The 19,132-nt window shown below is 50.4% G+C and overlaps 2 long non-coding RNA genes across 2 annotated transcripts; one reads left to right on the plus strand and one right to left on the minus strand.

Annotated features, from left to right (window-relative positions):
• On the minus strand, nt 1-3,450 carry LOC135177848 (uncharacterized). Its single transcript, XR_010303195.1, has 2 exons — nt 2,750-3,450; nt 1-506 (listed from the first exon to the last, which is right to left on the minus strand). It is a non-coding gene; the product is annotated as an uncharacterized LOC135177848 (long non-coding RNA).
• A 10,313-nt stretch (nt 3,451-13,763) lies between these two features.
• On the plus strand, nt 13,764-17,946 carry LOC135177849 (uncharacterized). The gene is made up of 2 exons (XR_010303196.1): nt 13,764-13,854; nt 16,150-17,946. It is a non-coding gene; the product is annotated as an uncharacterized LOC135177849 (long non-coding RNA).
• The last annotated feature ends 1,186 nt before the right edge of the window (nt 17,947-19,132 follow it).

The raw sequence follows: 19,132 nt of genomic DNA on the forward strand, positions 1-19,132 counted from the left end.
TAAGCTGAAAAATGGAACCACGGCGTCGTTTTGTGCTTGTTTTTATTGGTGTCTCCTTAAATGGAAGGGGAAAAAATGGCTCTGAGTCTCACAACTGCTGCTGAAGAAGTGGTTCTCTGGAGAGCAATGTTTCCACTGAGAGGTTTCTTCATGCATGCTATCAGCTGCTTGTCCCCGTGGGCTCCCTGGCATGTGTCCTTGTTGAAGCCTGAAAGGAGGTGGCCAAGCTCATCCAGGTGACACTCCATACTTCTGCAGGTCTGGGCTCAGCCACAGCTGAGAAATGCCCCCAAGGTGCCAAGACTTGGCATGCCTTGGGAGAATGAGTGCTGGGCACCTCTCTGCTCATCCCTTGGACATCCCCTAGCACAGCATCTCCTGCTGCTGGTGGTGCCAGGGGAAGGCAGGTACTGCCCACAGAGGGACACCAATCGTCTGAGTTAGGTGATGACTTCTTGTGGCAAGGAGAGGAGTTGGTGAAAGCACAGCAGCCTCTTAGCACTTTCCTTCCAGACAAGCAAAACACAGAGACAAATCACCACAAGCCCTCCTTGCTCCCATCAGTAGGAAGGAAAAGAAAACGTTCACTTGTCTCATTTTTTTTTTCCTCTTTCTTCTTTTTCTTTCCCCCCTTTGCAAACAAAAATCACTTTAAGAAGTCTCCCTCCCTGAAATTCCTTCCCCCTTCTCCAGATCCATCACTGTGGATACAGTGTGTGGCTGGTACACATCTCTGCACAGCTGCAGAGACAGAGCAAAACCATTTCCCCATTGTCCCCAGCCCATCCTCACTGCTCAGCCACTGGCCTGAGACATGCCAGCACCCCAGGGACAGGCAGAGGCACGATAGCAGGGGCTGAGCCACGGGGAAGCCATGCCTCTGCATCGCGGGGAATGTCATGGGGAGAGCAGAGAGGGAGATAAAGATTATTTATAGCTGCAGGAGCAATTACACGGAGCTGGTGCAGAGGAGCTGGCAGCTGCTGGCTGTGCAGGAAGCGTCACCTCTGGGACATGGTGGGATGTGATCCAGGAGCTCATGGAGCACTGGGGGCACATGGCTGCTCCTGCTGGGGCATGCCTGAGTGGTGACTGGCTGTGCCTCTTAGGAAACCTCGGAGTAGTTACTGTATGCTTCCACCTATACACATTAGTACAGCTCTGGGTTTACAATCCCCAGTTCCCCATCACTTGTCATCCTTTAGAGCTTTAAGAGTCTCTTTTGCTGTTTTCTTGCTCCCTCAGACCAGGGATTTGTTCTGCTCATCACTCTTGCTTCCTAGATCAATTTGCTGCACTTCACATTCATTGCTGTCTGTTTTCCCACTCTGGCTGTTGGTGGATTTTGCTTTTACTGCTAATTACTGTTCTTGCTCCTCTGCTGGGGGAGCTACTTCCCAGTTCATTTTAAAGTGAAGTTAAGGATGCTGAACAGTATTTACTAGAGATAAATATAAAACAGCAGCTCTGGACAGGCTTCTGGTGGCTGCTTTGGCTTGCAGCTTTTGCCAGAAGCTGGTGATACCCTGAAATGTTCTCTTATATCCAAACCTATCAGGGCTGTGATGAGGCCACAGTCTTGCTGTGCAATTTATGGTTGGAAACCAAAGGATTGTATGGGGAAAGCACAGCTGGAGACTGCACAAGCAAGACAACAGCTTCCTGTAGCTGTAGAAGCCCAGGCAGCTGCAAAGTGGGGTTGTATTTAATTTCAAATGCCTAGAATGTGCCTGTTTGATTTCTGGGAGCATTTCAGACTGTTGGCTAATAAGGGTACAGTTGAGGTAAATCTATTGCTCTCTGCAGATGGCATATAGGCACCTTCTAGGCTTTGCAGGAGAAGCTGGTGCGTTGCTGATCCCTATGTTCACTGAGGAGGAGAGGTCTCAGGTGGGGGGAAAGAAGGGTTGCACAGCACCAGAACAAGAGGACACAGCCTCAGGCTGCGCCAGGGGAGATTTAGGCTCGAGGTGAGGAGAAAGTTCTTCCCTGAGAGAGTCATTGGACACTGGAATGGGCTGCCCGGGGAGGTGGTGGAGTCGCCGTTCCTGGAGCTGTTCAAGGCAGGATTGGACGTGGCACTTGGTGCCATGGTCTAGCCTTGAGCTCCTGTGGTAAAGGGTTGGACTTGATGATCTGTGAGGTCTCTTCCAATCCTGATGATACTGTGATACTGTGACTCCAGCACCATGCACATCACAGGCAGGGAGGCTTCAGACAGCAGCACAGCCTCAGGAGAACAAACTGCCCAGAAAAGGCTCTGGAGGCAACTGATAGTCTTTCAATGTGGTTTAGAAAGAGACAAATGATTCAGGCCCAGAGCTGCAGAGGAGCAATTTGGATAACAAGAACTTCTGTCTGATGAGGTAGATCTGTCAGCTGAGGTTTATTAATCCAAAACCTCATCTGAAGCTCTCAAGTCAATCAAGGAGTGGAGCTGCTGGCCTTGCTCCTCACCCTGTGAGTCAATCAGCTCGGCAAGGCAAAGACAGGGTGTTGTGGAGGCAGGGAATTAATGTGTCCGAGTCAGGGATTTGGTATAAAAATAGAGTTATTTTCCTGAAAACCTACCCCCAAAACTATACACAGAAATTAATTCAGTTTTAATTAGCAGATTCAGTTTCGATTGAGAAGATCTACAAGGATACCATAGGTAATTTGACTATTTTGGAAGTCAGAAGTTGGAAAAGCCTTTAGCTATTAAATTATGGCGTTTCCCCTTAATAATAAAGCTGAGCCAGTTACTCACGGGCGAGCCAGGCTGGTTGAAAGAAGGGCGGTCCAGCTGCTTGTCCTCTCCGGTTCTCTTTCAGAAGCCACCAGAGCATCGTTAAGGGCTATTGAGCCTGCATAAAGGGTGCTAATGGGTGAAGCCGTCCTTCGGAGCAGAGTGCCAGGGGCTCCTTCTGCAGCATCTATCCAGGCGGGGGGGAGAAGTCTCAGGCAGGCACCAACGCTCAGGCAGGGAGAACTGTAAGGTGGGAACCCCAAGGCAGGAAGTCCCCCAATATTTATACCCTCCCTAGACAAAGAGCAGAGTTAGCACTGCCTGGGCGCGAAGACCACAGCCAATCCCAGCCCGATTCCAGCGCGGGCACTGCACGGGCACCCCTAGTGCCAGAAGAGCCCCTTGCTCACCCCCTTAACGCCTGCAGGGCGAGGTGGGGGAGAAACAGGTCTTTTCGTGCCTTTCCTCTCCCATTCAAACCACAGAGGGAGAGGAATTTAGGGGTATACAGGACCCCAGGACACACGGGAAGGCTCAGCACATCATCCCTCCTTTCCCTTGGGTTTTTTTTTTAGTCGTTGGAAAACTTAAACCCAGAAGTTGGGAGGTTTCAGCGGAGCCTGTGTTAGAAGGCTGCAAGCTCAAGTTGCAGAAATTGGGCGAGGCTACTTTTATGGCAGTCAGTTTGACCTTCCTGCTGCCCCCATTTACATTACGATGCAGTGTTTAGTTAAACGATCACTTACTCCTTTCTCCTGGGGCTTTTCTCTCATTCCACTGCACATGGAGCAAAAATTGGAGTTGTGCAGCAGCCACAAATCTGCCCTTTCCCAGCTCTCGAGTGCTTAACTCACCGCCTGAACAACGTTTTCTTAACAGAGCTTTTTTGTCTGTAGTATCTTAAATGATTTGGTATCAGCTCCATTCCCATGGAATGCATCGGATAATTAGCTCTTGGTTGTTAGTGAGCAGTATATAGTGTCGTTACCTTGCCTCCCCTAACGTGAGGCTGTGCATGCTGCTGCCGTGTGGTCTACCCATTAAAGCAGACTGCTTGGGAAATACCCCGATGTGGGAACGCAGAATGCAGAGGAGTTGTGGGGTGCAGGTGCAGGAGAGCTGTGGGAACAGAGTGAAGAGAAATGACAACAGGCAGATCCTTGTAATAACAGACCTTGGTTCTCACAAGCAACTGGCCAGCTTATCTCAGAAGGAATAGGTAATGGGGACTTTGCTAATGAGAATAACAAGGCATGTATGTATGCAGATGTGGTGGGTTGTCCTTGACTAATTATGCTAATGTGTAGGTGTGTGCTCTGCTGGCTGTTAAATGAATAAAATTGGGTTCTGCATAGAATCATAGAATTGTAGAATCAACCAGGTTGGAAGAGACCTCCAAGAGCATCCAGTCCAACCTAGCACCCAGCCCTAGCCAGTCAACTAGAACATGGCACTAAGTGCCTCATCCAGGCTTTTTTTCAACACCTCCAGGGATGGTGACTCCACCACCTCCCTGGGCAGCCCATTCCAATGCCAATCACTCTCTCTGGCAAGAACTTCCTCCTAACATCCAGCCTATACTTCCCCCAGCACAACTTGAGACTGTGTCCCCTTGTTCTGCTGCTGGTTGTCTGGGAGAAGAGACCAACCCCCACCTGGCTACAACCTCCCTTAAGATAGATGTAGACAGCAATGAGGTCACCCCTGAGGTCTGTAGGTTATATGCCAACACAACACTGACATTGAATCATCTGGAGACCCTCGTGGCTAGCCCACCACCACACTGGTCTGTGGGCTTGCTTACCACGGTCCCGCCGGCAAGCAGAGATAGCAGGCAGCATGGCCTGCAACACCCCAAGAGGCTCTCTTGATCCATGTGCTGCTGACCAGCTCCCCAGCAGAAAAAAAACCTGTGTAAATTAGAAAAGTTGGGTGGTACTAATTCTTCTCTGCATGTCCCAAGGACAAGCAAGGCCAGGATGCTGCTCTCTGCTCCCGTCCTAATGCGTGCTGATTTTCCCGGGGAGCTGGAGATATCGCTGCTGAGCGGAGCCTGACAAATAGGTTACTGGAGCTTCGTGCGGGGAAAATGGGTTTATTTTCTGGCGAGAGGATGGTGAATTTGCATCTCAATGAACGCCTTTTCCTTGAAGGAATTTTCCATTGTGATGCTTGAGCGTGTCCAGAGAAGGGCGAAGAGGCTGGTGAGCAGCCTTGAGCACAAGCCCTACGAGGAGAGGCTGAGGGAGCTGGGGGTGTTTAGCCTGGAGAAGAGGAGGCTCAGGGGTGACCTTATTGCTGTCTACAACTACCTGAGGGGTGGTTGTGGCTAGGGGGAGGTTGCTCTCTTCTCTCAGGTGGCCAGTGCCAGAACGAGAGGACACAGCCTCAGGCTGCGCCAGGGGAGATTTAGGCTTGAGGTGAGGAGAAAGTTCTTCACTGAGAGAGTCATTGGACACTGGAATGGGCTGCCCGGGGAGGTGGTGGAGTCGCCGTCCCTGGGGCTGTTCAAGGCAGGATTGGACGTGGCACTTGGTGCCATGGTCTAGCCTTGAGCTCTGTGGTAAAGGGTTGGCCTTGATGATCTGTGAGGTCTCTTCCAACCCTGATGATACTGTGATACTGTGATACTGTGATTGTAGAAGAAATTCTTCTCATGAGTAACCTGCCCCAGATGTCTCTCCTGTGAAATGTGCGCCCCCAAGCCTAGTGGCCTCATCACAATGATGCTGTCAGGGAAAACCTGGCCAAGTCAAAAGGTGTTGTTAAAAGGCAAGGAGCCTCTCATGCTCTCCCAGGCAACCAGTGACAGAACAAGAGGACACAGTCTCAAATTGTGCCAGGGCAGGTTTAGGCTGGATGTTAGGAAGAAGATCTTCACAAAAAGACTAATTGGCATTGGAATGGGCTGCCCGGGGAGGTGGTGGAGTCACCGTCCCTGGAGGTGTTTAAAAGGAGACTGATTGAGGCACTCAGTGACGTGGTTTAGATAATTAGAAGGTGTTAGGTGATAGGTTGGACTCAATGATCTCAAAGGTCTTTTCCAACTTACCGAATCGTAGAATCAACCAGGTTGGAAGAGACCTCCAAGCTCATCCAGTCCAACCTAGCACCCAGCCCTAACCAATCAACTAGACCATGGCACTAAGTGCCTCAGCCAGGCTTTTCTTCAACACCTCCAGGGCCAGTGACTCCATCACCTCCCTGGGCAGCCCATTCCGATGCCAATCACTCTCTCTGGCAGGAACTTCCTCCTAACATCCAGCCTATATTTCCCCCAGCACAACTTGAGACTGTGCCCCCTTGTTCTATTGCTGGTTGCCTGGGAGAAGAGACCAACCCCCACCTGGCTACAACCTTGATTAATTCTGTGATTCTGAGCTGGGTTCATTGCACGAGTAGATGAGCTGGAGACAACCAGGAGAATGGGCAAAGCTGCCTGATGTCCACCTAAGGGTGAAAATGCCATAGCAGCTGGAGCTGAGAAGGGACCGTGGGGAAGGGGAGGTCGCCAATAGCTGCATGAAGAAGCCACAGCTCTGCAAAGACACAGATAATCGCGGTAGTGATGAACTGCATGAATCATTCAGAGGGATGTAATCCTGCGCCATATGCTGTGTGTCAGTACGTGGAGAACGTGTCACATCCATTAGGATAACAATTGCAGAGTTCATCTTCTTTTTTGGAAACAAAAAAAAACCTACCAAAACATTCTGTGGACTCAGCAGCATTCACAGGGCAGAGATCTGCTGCCTGTGGCACTGCGTTCCTGTGGCAGGGAGAGCAGGTACCGAGGGCAGGCGCCCAGGGAAGCATCAGCCTGTGTGGAAGGAGGGCAGAGGGAAACAGCTGGGTGGGAAGAGAGCCGGGGGAGGAGGAAATGCTGCTTCAGAAGGCCAAGAGGACTAAATAAAACATGAGTTTTTCTGTGGGCATCTGCAAGGAGGTCAGGATGGATGCCAGGCCCCAGGTGTAGGAATGCCAAAGGCTTTTGTACACTCACATCTTCTTTATTTCTAGCCAGAAATGCTCTGGCCCCTGATTTTGCTAAGGCTTTTCTGAGAGACAAAAAGCCCCCTGCTGCTAGAGGTGCCCTCCTTGCTAGGGCTCTGCAGCTGTGATCAGTACCCCGGTTCTGCAACCCTGGAGGGCTGTGCTGGAGAGCCTTTCAAGAGCAGAACATGGGGCAGAGGAGCAGAGTAAGTGGCTACTGTCCCCAAAGGACCCCACTCATGATGTGGAAGTTGGCAGCTCCATGGGCAGCCTGCACAGAGGGGGTGGCTCTGCGTGCAGCCTGTCTGCCCTCCCAGGGTGTGCCGAGTGCCACAGCTCTGGACAGGAATTAGTTTTCATTAGCAGCTTTCCAGGCTTTTAGGCAGCCAAGCAGCCATGCCTGAAAGAGTCTGGGGTGAGCTGTCATTATCGCACAAAGGTAGCTAAGCTCCACAATCCTATTACCAGAAAGGGAAGAGATGCTGCGAATGGCCCGAGGCTAGATTGCACCCGGTTGTGACAGCCAGGGAAGGGCAGCATCACCTTCCTGCACAACTTGCCTTACGCCACGTCTGCCTTTCTCCCTTTACCCCACACCAGCAAGCTGGTTTTTCATTCCCCAGACCATCACATGTCCTTTTGAAACTACCTGACCTCCCTGCTACCCACCGGCCTGCTGGGGACTGCCCACATTGCCCACCTCCTGCCACCATCTTCTGAGCTCTCCTGCCCACTCCTCCTTCCGTGAGTGCCCTTGCACACGGAGGAACTAATATCCAGCCTCCCAGCTCCCTCGCTGAGTGTCCCAGTCTGGAGGAGTCCTAGGTAGGGCGGCTCAGATTCTTTGGCACAGAATTAAGGCACAAACGGTGTCAAAGACACAGGCTAGTTTAATTGCATCCACACGACATACACACACGAGGACAGGGAGGGACGAGGAGAGGGAAAGAGTAAGAGAGACAGGGGAGGAAAGAGAAAGAGAAGAAAGAAATATCACTACACAAAGAGAAGCAAGGTCTGCCCGGGGTCATTCAGCATCCCAAAAGTCCATTTGAAGAGAGTGGGTGGGAAGTGCTCCATCCGCAGGTTGGAGCTTCTCTTCTTTTGCCTGGCTGCCTCACTGAATATGAGAACCACTTAGTGCTCTGCTTAGCCAGGCCCACTGTCCGGTTGTGTTGGGCATGCTCGGTGTGGTAGGGGGTTTCCAGAGTTGAGCCCCGCCTTGCCTGGCCGGTTTCTCTGAACTGATGGCTGCTGTTGATAAACCAGGAGCTGCTAGGCTGCGGTTGGGTCTGAATCAGCATCATCTGTCACAACAGGAAGCCCTCATCTCCTGCGTGTGTTAGGTGACAAGAGCTCAGTCCCAGGCGTGGGGGTCCAGAACGATGCTCTTTCAGTCGATGCAAGCTAAGCAGTCAGGCAGGTGGTCCCATGGTAGCATGCACAAGCATGACTGGCTAGGGCTGGGTGCTAGGTTGAACTGGATGATCTTGCAGGTCTCTTCCAACCTGATTGATTCTATGTTTCTATGATTCTAAGTTTGTGAAATTGGAATGAAATGAATTTCACTTTCATTTCTAACACTTTTTTTCCCCTGGAAAAGTCTAAGTGAAAAAAAACCTACAACAAACCAAGAGAGTCAAGGATTTGCTGAAGTGCACAGAGATTTCTTTCATTCAGAAATCCAAATTATGAGTCTAATTATATACTCAATGACTTTTGACTGTATCAAAAGATGCTCTGCCAACTCTATTATGCTTTGCCACATCTGTTGTATCTGTCAATACTGCTTCTCTCAACAGACCAAAGACTTTTTTCCTATTTTTTTTTTTTCTTGGCCTAGGAAAGGTCAAACTCATGGAGTTTGTTTGAACTTTGTAGAAGAAGCTGTATTGGGCTTGGCGTATGTCATTGGGCTGGTGGAAGCAGTGAGATGGGGCTCAGTGGTCATCTGAGTGACAGGCTGGGGGAGTCAGGCCACAAGGCTGCTCAGAAGAGAGCATCAAATAGGGACCAGCAGCACTAGATCTCCTCCCAGGCCTCTCCTGCCATGCAGCTCAGTCATGCTCTCTGGTCCCTCCACTGATTGCTCACCCTCATTACTGCCACCAGAAGCACTGCCCTGAGTCTGTCTGCTGGCTACTGTGGGTGGGTTAGGAGCCATGCAGTTGCGGCCACAAATGCTGGGCTTGCCCTGAGGTGTGGTTCTGCTCCCCAGCAAAGGAGAGACTGAGCCCCACAGACTTCTCATCTGCCAGCCCAACCATGCCCTCAGCCCACTGCCTTCAGGGCTGATAAGTGGAGGTTTCTGGTTAGTTAAAAGAAGCCTCCTAGAACATAGAATCATAGAAAAGAATCACAGAATCAGTCAGGGATGGAAGGGATCACCTAGTTCCAACCCCCCTGCCATGGGCAGGGACACCCTACCCTAGATCAGGTTGGCCACAGCCTCATCCAGCCTGGTCTTAAACACCTCCAGGGATGGGCCCTCAACCACGTCCCTGGGCAACCCATTCCAGGCTCTCACCACTCTCATGCTGAAGAACTTTCTCCTCATGTCCATCCTGAACTTACCCATCTCCAGCTTTGCTCCATTCCCCCCGGTGCTGTCATTGCCTCCCCAGCTTTTTTGTAGGCTTCCTTCAGATACTGAAAGGCCACAATAAGGTCACCTGGGAGCCTCCTCTTCTCCAGCCTGAACAGCCTCAACTCTTTCAGTCTGTCCTCATAGAAGAGCTGCTCCAGCCCTCTGAGCATCCTCGTCGCTGTTCTCTGAACACTCTCCAGCACATCCACATCCTTCTTGTAACAGGGGCTCCAGAACTGGATGCAGTACTCCAGGTGGGGTCTCACTAGAACAGAGTAGAATCATAGAATCAACCAGGTTGGAAGAGGGGGAGAATATCAGCAAAAAGAGCAGAGTACCAGCCACACCAGAAATCTCAATCTTTGCCTTGCAAAGGGTTGACTTTTTGTCATAAGAGTATCTTCTTGCCTGCCCTTCCAGCTCCCCACTGCCACCCACAGCCACCGTTTATCTCTCTTTGAGCCAAAGCTGCCTGCAAGGTGCCAGCTGGCAGGAGTTCCCTTTGACAGCACCAATCTGTCAGCAGCCAAACACCTTGAACTCCAGTAGGTATCACTGTAGATATTAAAGGGAAGAAAAAATCCACCACAACAATAAAAAAGCCCAAAAAGAGAATGTGGAGGGACTGTCTTGTCAAAGAACTAAAAAAGTGCAAGCCCTTTGCTTATGTAAAAAGCCCCAATATTTTTAAAGCCATTGCCTTTTCCTTTACTCTAGATAAAGTTGTCCTTCAAAGATGTTTTACAGAGAGATGCTTAGCCCCTGCCCAGCAGGTGTTGATCTGGTGGAGGGTAGGAGAACCCTGTAGAAGGATCTAGACAGGCTGGATGGGTGGGCAGAGGCCAATGGGATGAGATTCAGCAAGGCCAAGTGAAGGGTTCTGTACTTTGGCCACAACAACCCCAAGCAGCACTACAGGCTGGGGACTGAGTGGCTGGAGAGCAGCCAGGAGGAAAGGGACCTGGGGGTGCTGGTAGATAGTAGCTGAGGATGAGCCAGCAGTGTGCCCAGGTGGCAAAGAGAGCCAATGGCATTCTGGCCTCGATCAGGAACAGTGTGGCCAGTAGGACAAGGGAGGTTATTCTTGCCTTGTACTCAGCACTGGTCAGGCCACACCTTGAGTCCTGTGTCCAGTTCTGGGCTCCTCAATTCAAGAGAGATGTTGAGGTGCTGGAAGGTGTCCAGAGAAGGGTGACAAAGCTGGTGAGGGGCCTGGAGCACAAACCTTATGAGGAGAGGCTGGGGGAGCTGGGGGTGTGCAGCCTGGAGAAGAGGAGACTCAGGGAGGACCTCATTGCTGTCTACAACTACCTGAAGGGAGTTTGTAGCCAGGTGGGGGTTGGCCTCTTCTCCCAGGCAACCAGCAACAGAACAAGGGGACACAGTCTCAAGTTGTGCTGGGGGAAGTATAGGCTGGGTGCTAGGAGGAAGTTCTTGCCAGAGAGAGTGATTGGCATTGGAATGGGCTGCCCAGGGACGTGATGGAGTCACCGTCCCGGGAGGTGTTGAAGAAAAGCCTGGATGAGGCACTTAGTGCCATGGTCTAGTTGACTGGCTAGGGCTGGGTGCTAGGTTGGACTGGATGATCTTGGAGGTCTCTTCCAACCTGGCTGATTCTACAATTCTATGGTACCCAGGAATAGACTTCCTCTCAGCACCGCCTTGATTTTCTGGATGCAGAGCTGCACAAGCCAAGGGTCTCTGCTCTTCTCCTCCCTTGGCTCTTTTGAAAAGCAGGAATGACCTGTCCTGGTGATTTTGTGTCAGTGTCAACACAATAGCACTTCCTCAGAGTTTTTGGTGGCTTGGAAATACCAAATAAATTAGCAATGTCATTTACCATTATGCAAGAAGCTGTTTCCTGGAATCTCAGATGAGGGAGACTTTCAGCTGTGACTGGTTTGTCACCAGGCTTTACATTTCCCTTTCAACAGAACCGATAATTCTCTTGCTTGAAATCTCAAAAGGGCTCAGGGGAAATTGTAGCATATATAGGGGGACTCACAACCAAGCACTTCATCAGGTTTTTTCCTCCTTTTTTGAGGGGTAAAAGAGGCAAATCCAACTGTCCAAGTTCTTCTCTAAGATAGTTGGCCAGTGGTTTTCCTTGGCCCTGGGCAGCAACACATGGGAACCATGTTCTGGGAATGTGATGCAGCAGCCTCTGCCTTTCCTTATCAACAGTGCCAGTCCCTGACTCCTCCATCCCTTCTATCCCTCCATTCTCTCCATTGCCTCTATCCTCCATGCCTTCCTTCCTCTATATCCCCTTCATCCCCTCCATCCTCTCCATCTCCTCTGCAGCCTCTCCCAGCCAGCCTTGGGGAAACATTGCTGCTTCTTGGAGGTTGCAGGCATGCAAACTTAATGCAAACTTGAGCACAGAAGGTTTCAGCTCAGCATGAGGAGAAACTTTACAGCGAAGGTGACAGAGCATTTGAACAGGCAGCCCAGAGAGGCTTTCAAAACCCACTCGTGTGGACTACCCTGCTTTGGCAGGGGGGTTGGACTCGATGTCTGGAGGTCCCTTCCAACCTCTAACATTCTGTGATTCTGTGATGCACAGCACACAAACCTCTGTGACTACAAAATTTGCTCTCAAATAACCAAAAAATACACATTAATCTAATTACCACTGTCCTGTAAGAGCAAATATTTAGCCAGTGAAATCAAGATAGGGAGAAAATAGCTTGTTTAAAATAGATCCAAGCAGGCTTTACACGTGACATCCTTCCCAAAAGCGATGTCATTCTCTGCTCATGGAGACATCGTGCCCCCAACACAGCACCTCTGCCTGGCCGTGTACCTCCACCATCTGGAGGTCAAACACAAGGGACCAGCCCCAGGTCTGGTTAGCTCAGATGCTCGACTCCTTGGTTGTGGTTTGGATAGCTTCATGCTGGGACTCTCCTTGAATTATCTTCTGCTCAGGCTCGTTGCCCTTCATCCCCTCAGGCTCGTTTCTCCCTCTTCATGGATACATTTGGTTCCAGCATGATACTATTATGGGTGTTACTGGTGAGAAATGTTTGGGATGTGTTTATTGGGGAGTACATGAGAGGTTTATAGCCAAAACCTTCCAGTTTTCCAATGAAACCTCACACTTGTTCTTGGCACTCAGCCTCTTTACTGTTTGTGCTCGCAGAGCAGGACCAAGCAGATCCACGTGCCAAAGGTGGTGTTTGGGAGGCATAAGGCTTTCCAAGGCTGCCAGAGACAGAGTGGCCATGGGCAGGGCTAGAACGGGGTCTGTCCTGGTGCCCAGCACCTGTGTATCACCCAGAGGCACCAGCATCTCTCTTGAGGTTGTCGCTATGGGGCTGTGCTGGCTTGACTCATTAAGCTTCATGTTTCCTTCATGCATTTCAGGTCCCTCTGGAGCCCCAAATCACAACTCTCTGAGGGTTGAGCAAGCCACCACTTTGCTGCATTCCCTACAGAACCAGCTCCCCGCATCCCTTACGGACCCCAGGCGCTGAATCCAAGGGACTGTCCACAGGGAAAGCTGGAGCAGAGCCTTTCCTACAGAGCTGGCCTTAACTACGCACTAAATTTGGGTTAATTATGTTCCAAGATAAAACTTGAAGGAAAAGCTGAGCATCAAATACACAATGAATCTAATTAACGTGAACGCAGCTAATTAGATTTGAATCTGCTCACAATATTGCATGTGTGCTTGAAACTGCTGGCTTTATGGGAGTAATTAAAACAAAGTTAAGTAGGGTTGGATTCACAAATTAAGCAGCCCCAATGATTTCCTTTTAAGCATGTGGGCTTTCCATATATTGTTGTTGTGTCTGATTTCTTGAAGCAACTGTTAGCTGTGGACCATTTATTCCTCCAGAAGCTGACAGATCTGAGTTCCTGTAGCTGCCACCTCTCCTTCTCAGGAAGATGGAGGTTTGCAGGAGGAGCCATTTGGCACAACTCTTTAGGCAGAAGCAGTCTCAAGTCGTGCCATAGGCTGGATGTTAGGAGGAAGTTCTTCCCAGAGAGAGTGATTGGCATTGGAATGGGCTGCCCAGGGAGGTGGTGGAGGCACCATCCCTGGGGGTCTTCAAGAAAAGACTGTATGAGGCACTTGGTGCCATGGTCTAGTTGATTGGCTAGGGCTGGGTGCTAGGTTGGACTGGATGATCTTGGAGGTCTCTTCCAACCTGGTTGATTCTATGATTCTATGTCTCCTGCCTGGGAAATCTCTTGCAGGACTGCAATGGCACCTAGCCCACCAGTCAATCACATCCCAATTGTTTCCAGACCTGTGATGGCTTTCCATGGTTGTAAAGGATGGATCTCAAGGCAAGCCCTGCCCATGCAGACTTCTGAGAACACCTGGACAACACTGGGAGGCTTCTGAGGGCCAACCCAGGTGAAGGGAATTAGCCAGGAGTAGGCATGTTGGGGGATAAAAAGGCAGCTTCAGGGTAATGGGATGGTTTTAGGGGTTGGGAGCAGGGCTAGGGGTGTTTCACAGGTATTCAAGAAGAACCAGAAGTTGATTGGAGGCCCTCACACCAGCTCTGGGATGCTGTAGGAAGAGCACATGGTGAGTTTGTAGCTGAGAAAAATGTTTTGCTTCTTGCTGTGACGTCTGGAAATGATGGGTGCATGTGTATTAACCTACTGGAGTAGCCCCTCTCCCTGGGAGGGAACAACCAAGGGGCAAAGCCTCTTGGAGCTCTGTTTGAGAGAACCTTGAAGTGGGTATGCTGATCAAAGGCTGTGTGGGACAGTCAGTAAATCCTGGTGGTCCTTCCAAAACATGATGCAGCTCCTGGGGTCCCTTGCAATCTGCTGTCTAGTGATGGAGGGGGGGCTCTGTATGCAGTGGAAGTACACACATTAAGTAAGATGTATCACACATGTTAGAAGGGCTTAGCCCCTAATGAAATTGGACTGCCCTGAGTCCTTAAAGCTGTCGCTTTGGCAATTTATTTGATTTTTCCTCATCAGTTGCAGCAGAGGAGGGAATTGTGCTCTCAGTGTGTGTCTCGTGCTTCTAACTCCTGCTGCTTCTCACTGTCACATAAAGACATGATCTGGTTTAGATTCCAAACAGCCTCTTTGTGGCTGGAAAACCACTACAGCTGGAGCTGCTGGTTAAAGACTTCCCCTGTGTCAGCGGGGTGGGAGACCCAGCCTGGACCAAAGTCCTGAGTGCACCACCCCTGACGTACATTTCATACCCCATCTCTGCTGCCTCAGGAGCCTCCTGCCTGTTTTTGAGACCTGGTTTTACTGTGCCCTACCTCGGATAAAATCAGCTTCTTGTTCAAACTGACTGTTAACAAAGCAGAGGAAATGAACCTCGGGGCTGGGGAGACACTGGTGGAAACTTGCCTGGGAATTTTGGATAGTAGCACATCCAGCAGAGGCAGTTGGCTTTACTTAATTAAAATGATCATCATGCTGAAATATCTAATTAGATTCAGGCACCTGTAGCCAGACAACTGCAGTATTATGCATTAGCTATCGTGGCAGAGCTGCTGTTGCTGCACTCAGCGGCTCTTGCCTGGCACTCTGTCAGATGGTTGCCCTGCTTCCTTGGGCTTCCTTATGTGCCTGCTTCTTGTTGGTCCTGGAGAGATGGGAGCAAGTATTGCATCCCTGCGCCTACACGGTGCGAGGGGAGCTGCTACATGCTCCCACAGCTAAGATGTGCGCTGCCTCTGCCCCAGCAATCTCTGCCCTTCAGGCAGTTCCCTCCTCAGGATGAAACCTGTCACCCAGGTCATGCACTGTGTCGCTGCAGGGCACGTTCCTGCTGCAGCTTTCGGTGCACCAATTTCAGCTGGCATGCTCTGCAGAGCAATTTTCCTGCTTGACTTTTTGCATGCACCTTTGTCTCAGCCGAAGTGGCTGAAGGTTTAGCTGATCAGGAAACATCTTCTCTCTCCATCCTGCTGGCAAACACTCAGCGGACGCTGAGACAGGCCATAGCAGCAGTCATGGTTTTTAGGAGAGCTGGGGTTTTAACCCCCCACTTTCAAACTCAAAGACTGGAAAAGCTGGGTCCATGGGATACATGCCTTGTTGGAAATGCTCAGCTCACACAAGCATCTCCAGGGTTGCAAGGAGCTAGAGCAGGCAGTGGTGTTCACGCATAGTCCTGGGGATGGAGGGTGGTGAAATGGCCATGGCATGTGGCTGCCTGTGGATCCTCGGGTTTGTGTCACTATCTGCTGGTGTGGTGCAGTTGTCTTCCAGCTCTGGTAGCAAGTTGCTGTAGTGGCTACCTTTGTAGTGTGCAAACCATCACAGCATCCTGTGTCAGACCCTCCAGACCTCCCCTGAGCTGAGAGAAGGATTTCTAGGGCATGGCTTGGTTGGCTGAGCTCAGACAGCTCTGTCAGGCCATCTGCATGGGAGCTTGCTGGGGTCCACGCCAGGAGAGTGCCAAGTGCTGACGTGCAGTTTAATCATATGATCGATCCAGTGACGGAGGGAGCTGGGGGTTAATGAAGCCAGCTACCGAGTGAGGCAGGTGAGGATTGCTTTTGTCCCCTTAATGGGGATGAATCACCAGTGATGTCTTCCCATTCCTTATTGTCCTGGAGATAGATGGGCTCCTCTGCAGCCCCCAGCCCTGCTCAGGAGGGGCTGTAGAGGTGTGATGCAGAGGGGTGCCTGGCTCAGAACTTGCAAAGAGGACAACCACACCTCCTGAGGAGATGGGATGCTGCACAGGCCACGGTTTTGGGTGCTGGGAGGGAGAATGAAACTCCCCCATGCTGTTGGAGCGATTTCATGAGTCACGGAGTCCTGAATTTCACTCCAGCCCACCCATCTGTCATGACTTGGCTGCAAGACAGAGCCATGAATGAGTGATCTTCCCACACAGAGCAGAGCAGAACCAGCCGAGAACACGCCCTGCGTTTTCAAAGTGGAGGTTTTGATTACCACGGAGCACCGTAACTGACAAGCACCTTGTGAAGTAATTATTGTTGTGAAAGTAAAACCCCCACCGCTTGACACCGAGTGCACCGCAAAGCACGGCTCCGGCAGCTCAAGACGTGACACCGAGGGAGGTCTACCTGCAGCGTGGCAAGGAATGCGTCCAGGGAGGAGGGCTATGGGGTCTAACGGGCAAAGAGGGAAGTGTAGGCAGAGAATGTTGAAGTCTTTGCCTCTGCAGGGCATGAAAGCTCCTCTAGGAACCCAGCCAAGATGTGGCAAGGCTCCAGCAAAAGATCCTGTAGATCATTGTAATGTGACTGTGCCTTACAACCACACAGTGTGTGCAAGAAAAGGATGCTGAGATCAGCTGAGCTTTGTCCTTTTAGAAATTGGGAGCTGATGTATTTCCACGTTTGAGGACCTCTGACAGCTCGGTGATGCTCACAAGCCCCTGTGCCAGCAGCAGTGGACAGGGAGACTGGAGAAGAGGGGGGTGTGAATTTCTCCCTGTGCACAGCCCTCTCTGCCCTGTTAGCCATGCAAATTGGTGTTCCCGTCACATCATTCCCCAGTCTCCTTGGATCCAAAAGTACATCAGTACACATTTTGCTTAATTTATGCTCAGTCTCCTGCAAGGAGCTTCTATCCCCAAAAAACACATTCAGAAGAAAAGGTCAGCTCTTCAGGGCCCAGCACTTTATAAAGCCTGCAGCGAGAGGATGTAATATTGCAGCTAGGGTGGAATTGGTTTCTCTGTTACTGAAACCCTCTCAGGTCACTGGCATGTTTGCCAGGCTTCAAGTAATTAATTTCTCTCCATTTCCCACAGCACTTCCCACCCCCCCCACCACCCAACTCAGAGCTGCAAGTGCAGGAAGCCTTGTTGCTGGGAGGGCTCCCAAGCCTGGCAGTAGGACATAACTGCGTTTGGAAGTGATGTTTGACCCTCCTTGTTCACAGAATCTTCACCAGTGGCAAGAGGATGTTTCTGTTTGGAGGGGGGGGGAGGGAAAGCAACCCTCTTCACTGCTCACTGAACAGCTCATTCATTTAGCTCTTACTGCTTGGGTAGTACCAGGCAATTTTGGAACCCATCCCTGCCCAAAGTCATTTCATTTCAGAACAAATCAAACTCTGGTTGTTTTCTCCCAATTGTGTTTCTGGCTTTGTGAGGAGTGGAGGCTGTTCCAAACAATGCCCTTCCTCTTGAATGTTAATGAATAGTGGGGGTCTATGGAGCTACCCGAGATCTTCCCAGCACACTCAATGTACTGGGCTTTCTTAAAGGAGGGGGTAGGAGATTTGTTTTTTCCCTTCTTGGTTTAGCTTCGGTATCTTTTTTTAAACCAGATGTGGGTTTAGTAGCTCCCAGCTCCCCCCCATGCTTAAGTACATGGTGCTGAGACCTCTCCAAGGACATCTTTCCTGTGGGAAGGGAGTTGGTCCATTCTCCAGTGGGTTCACGATTTCCAAACTCAGCAATTATGTACAGGGAAGCTTACATGGAGTTGTGTAGTCGAGGGGGAAAAACTGGATGTCAGACTGGGGTCCTGTCTCCTGAAAGGCTGGGCAAAGCCTTGAACTCCTACCGAGGGAAGCATCCAAACGTCCATGTGTTATCAGCTGAGTTACCTCCCTAAGCTCATTTGCAGAGATGCATTCAGAGAAGCAATCTGCACAGAAATTGATTTGTCTTACTGGTTCAGTGACCAGAGCTGTGATTTAAAAAATAAATAAATAACCCCCCCTCCTTATTCCACGTTGAATGAAGCACTCAAATCAACTCGAAAGAGAGCACTTTGGTTTTGTTCTGCGGTGCTTACCCTTCTCATTTGAATTTAGCTCGAGTTCTAAATGAAACATCTCTAATGGGTCACTGGAGCCTTTCAGGATTGCATCTCTTTAATGTTATGACTTAGAAACCATAATATTTTGGGGAAGGAGAAACACTTTGGCAAATGTACAGTCATTTAGACGAGTCTGAAGTGGTGAACAGCCCTGAAGCAGATGACCGTATTTCCTGAGCCTTGTTTGGGGTTTGCTGATGCTGAAGGGGCCAGGCTGAGCTGGCATCTTGAATGTTTCTTCCAGGCATGGAGAGTTACAGAATATTAGAGGCTGAAAAGGACTTCCAGAGGTCATTGAGTCCAACCTCCCTGCCAAGGCAGGATCACCCAGGCTAGTCCGCACAGGAATGCATCTAGGCAAGCTTTGAAAGTCTCCAGAGAAGGAGACTCCACAACCTCTCTGGGCAGCCTGTTCCACTGCTCTGTCACCCTCTCTGTAAAGAAGTTTCTCCTTATGTTGAGGTGAAACCTTCTATGTTCTAGTTCGTAGCTGTTACTCCTTGATTTATTGCTGCAAACTACTGATGAGGGTTTGGCCCCATCTGCTTGACACCCACCCCTCAGGCACTTATAGACGTTGATGATGAGAAGCCTCAGGTCTTTCTCTTCATCCACATGAGGCTGGGTGCTGCCTTGGTGTGATGTGCAGGCAGGGGACCTGTGAGAGCAGGCTGCTTGCTTTTCTGGATGGTTTTGGTTTGGGCACACTCATAGCTCTATCTTGGCTCTTTGGGTGCTATGCTCTGTGCCCCAATTCATGGGCTGGGTGGGAAGCTTTACAGCCTCTTCCCCATTTGTCCCCTTCCCTCCCACTCCCCTAAGTTATTCACTTTATTGCAGAGATCTCATGAATTATTGATCCCAAATTTGGTGTCTCCTAGCAACATATTTACTTATTCCATTGCCATCCTTGTCTGAGCTCTTTGACTCATGGGTTGTCTCTGGCCTCTCTTCCACCTCGACCTCCCTGCCCAGAGTCTGTTGGCATGGCTGAGCTTTTACATCTTGCTCTGCTTAGGGAGGTGGGAAGAGCTTGCCTGAAGCTCTGACATGAAACTTCTGTCTAAGAGCAAAACCTGT

Source organism: Pogoniulus pusillus, chromosome 8, assembly GCF_015220805.1.
Source record: "Pogoniulus pusillus isolate bPogPus1 chromosome 8, bPogPus1.pri, whole genome shotgun sequence".
Lineage (NCBI taxonomy): Eukaryota > Metazoa > Chordata > Aves > Piciformes > Lybiidae > Pogoniulus > Pogoniulus pusillus.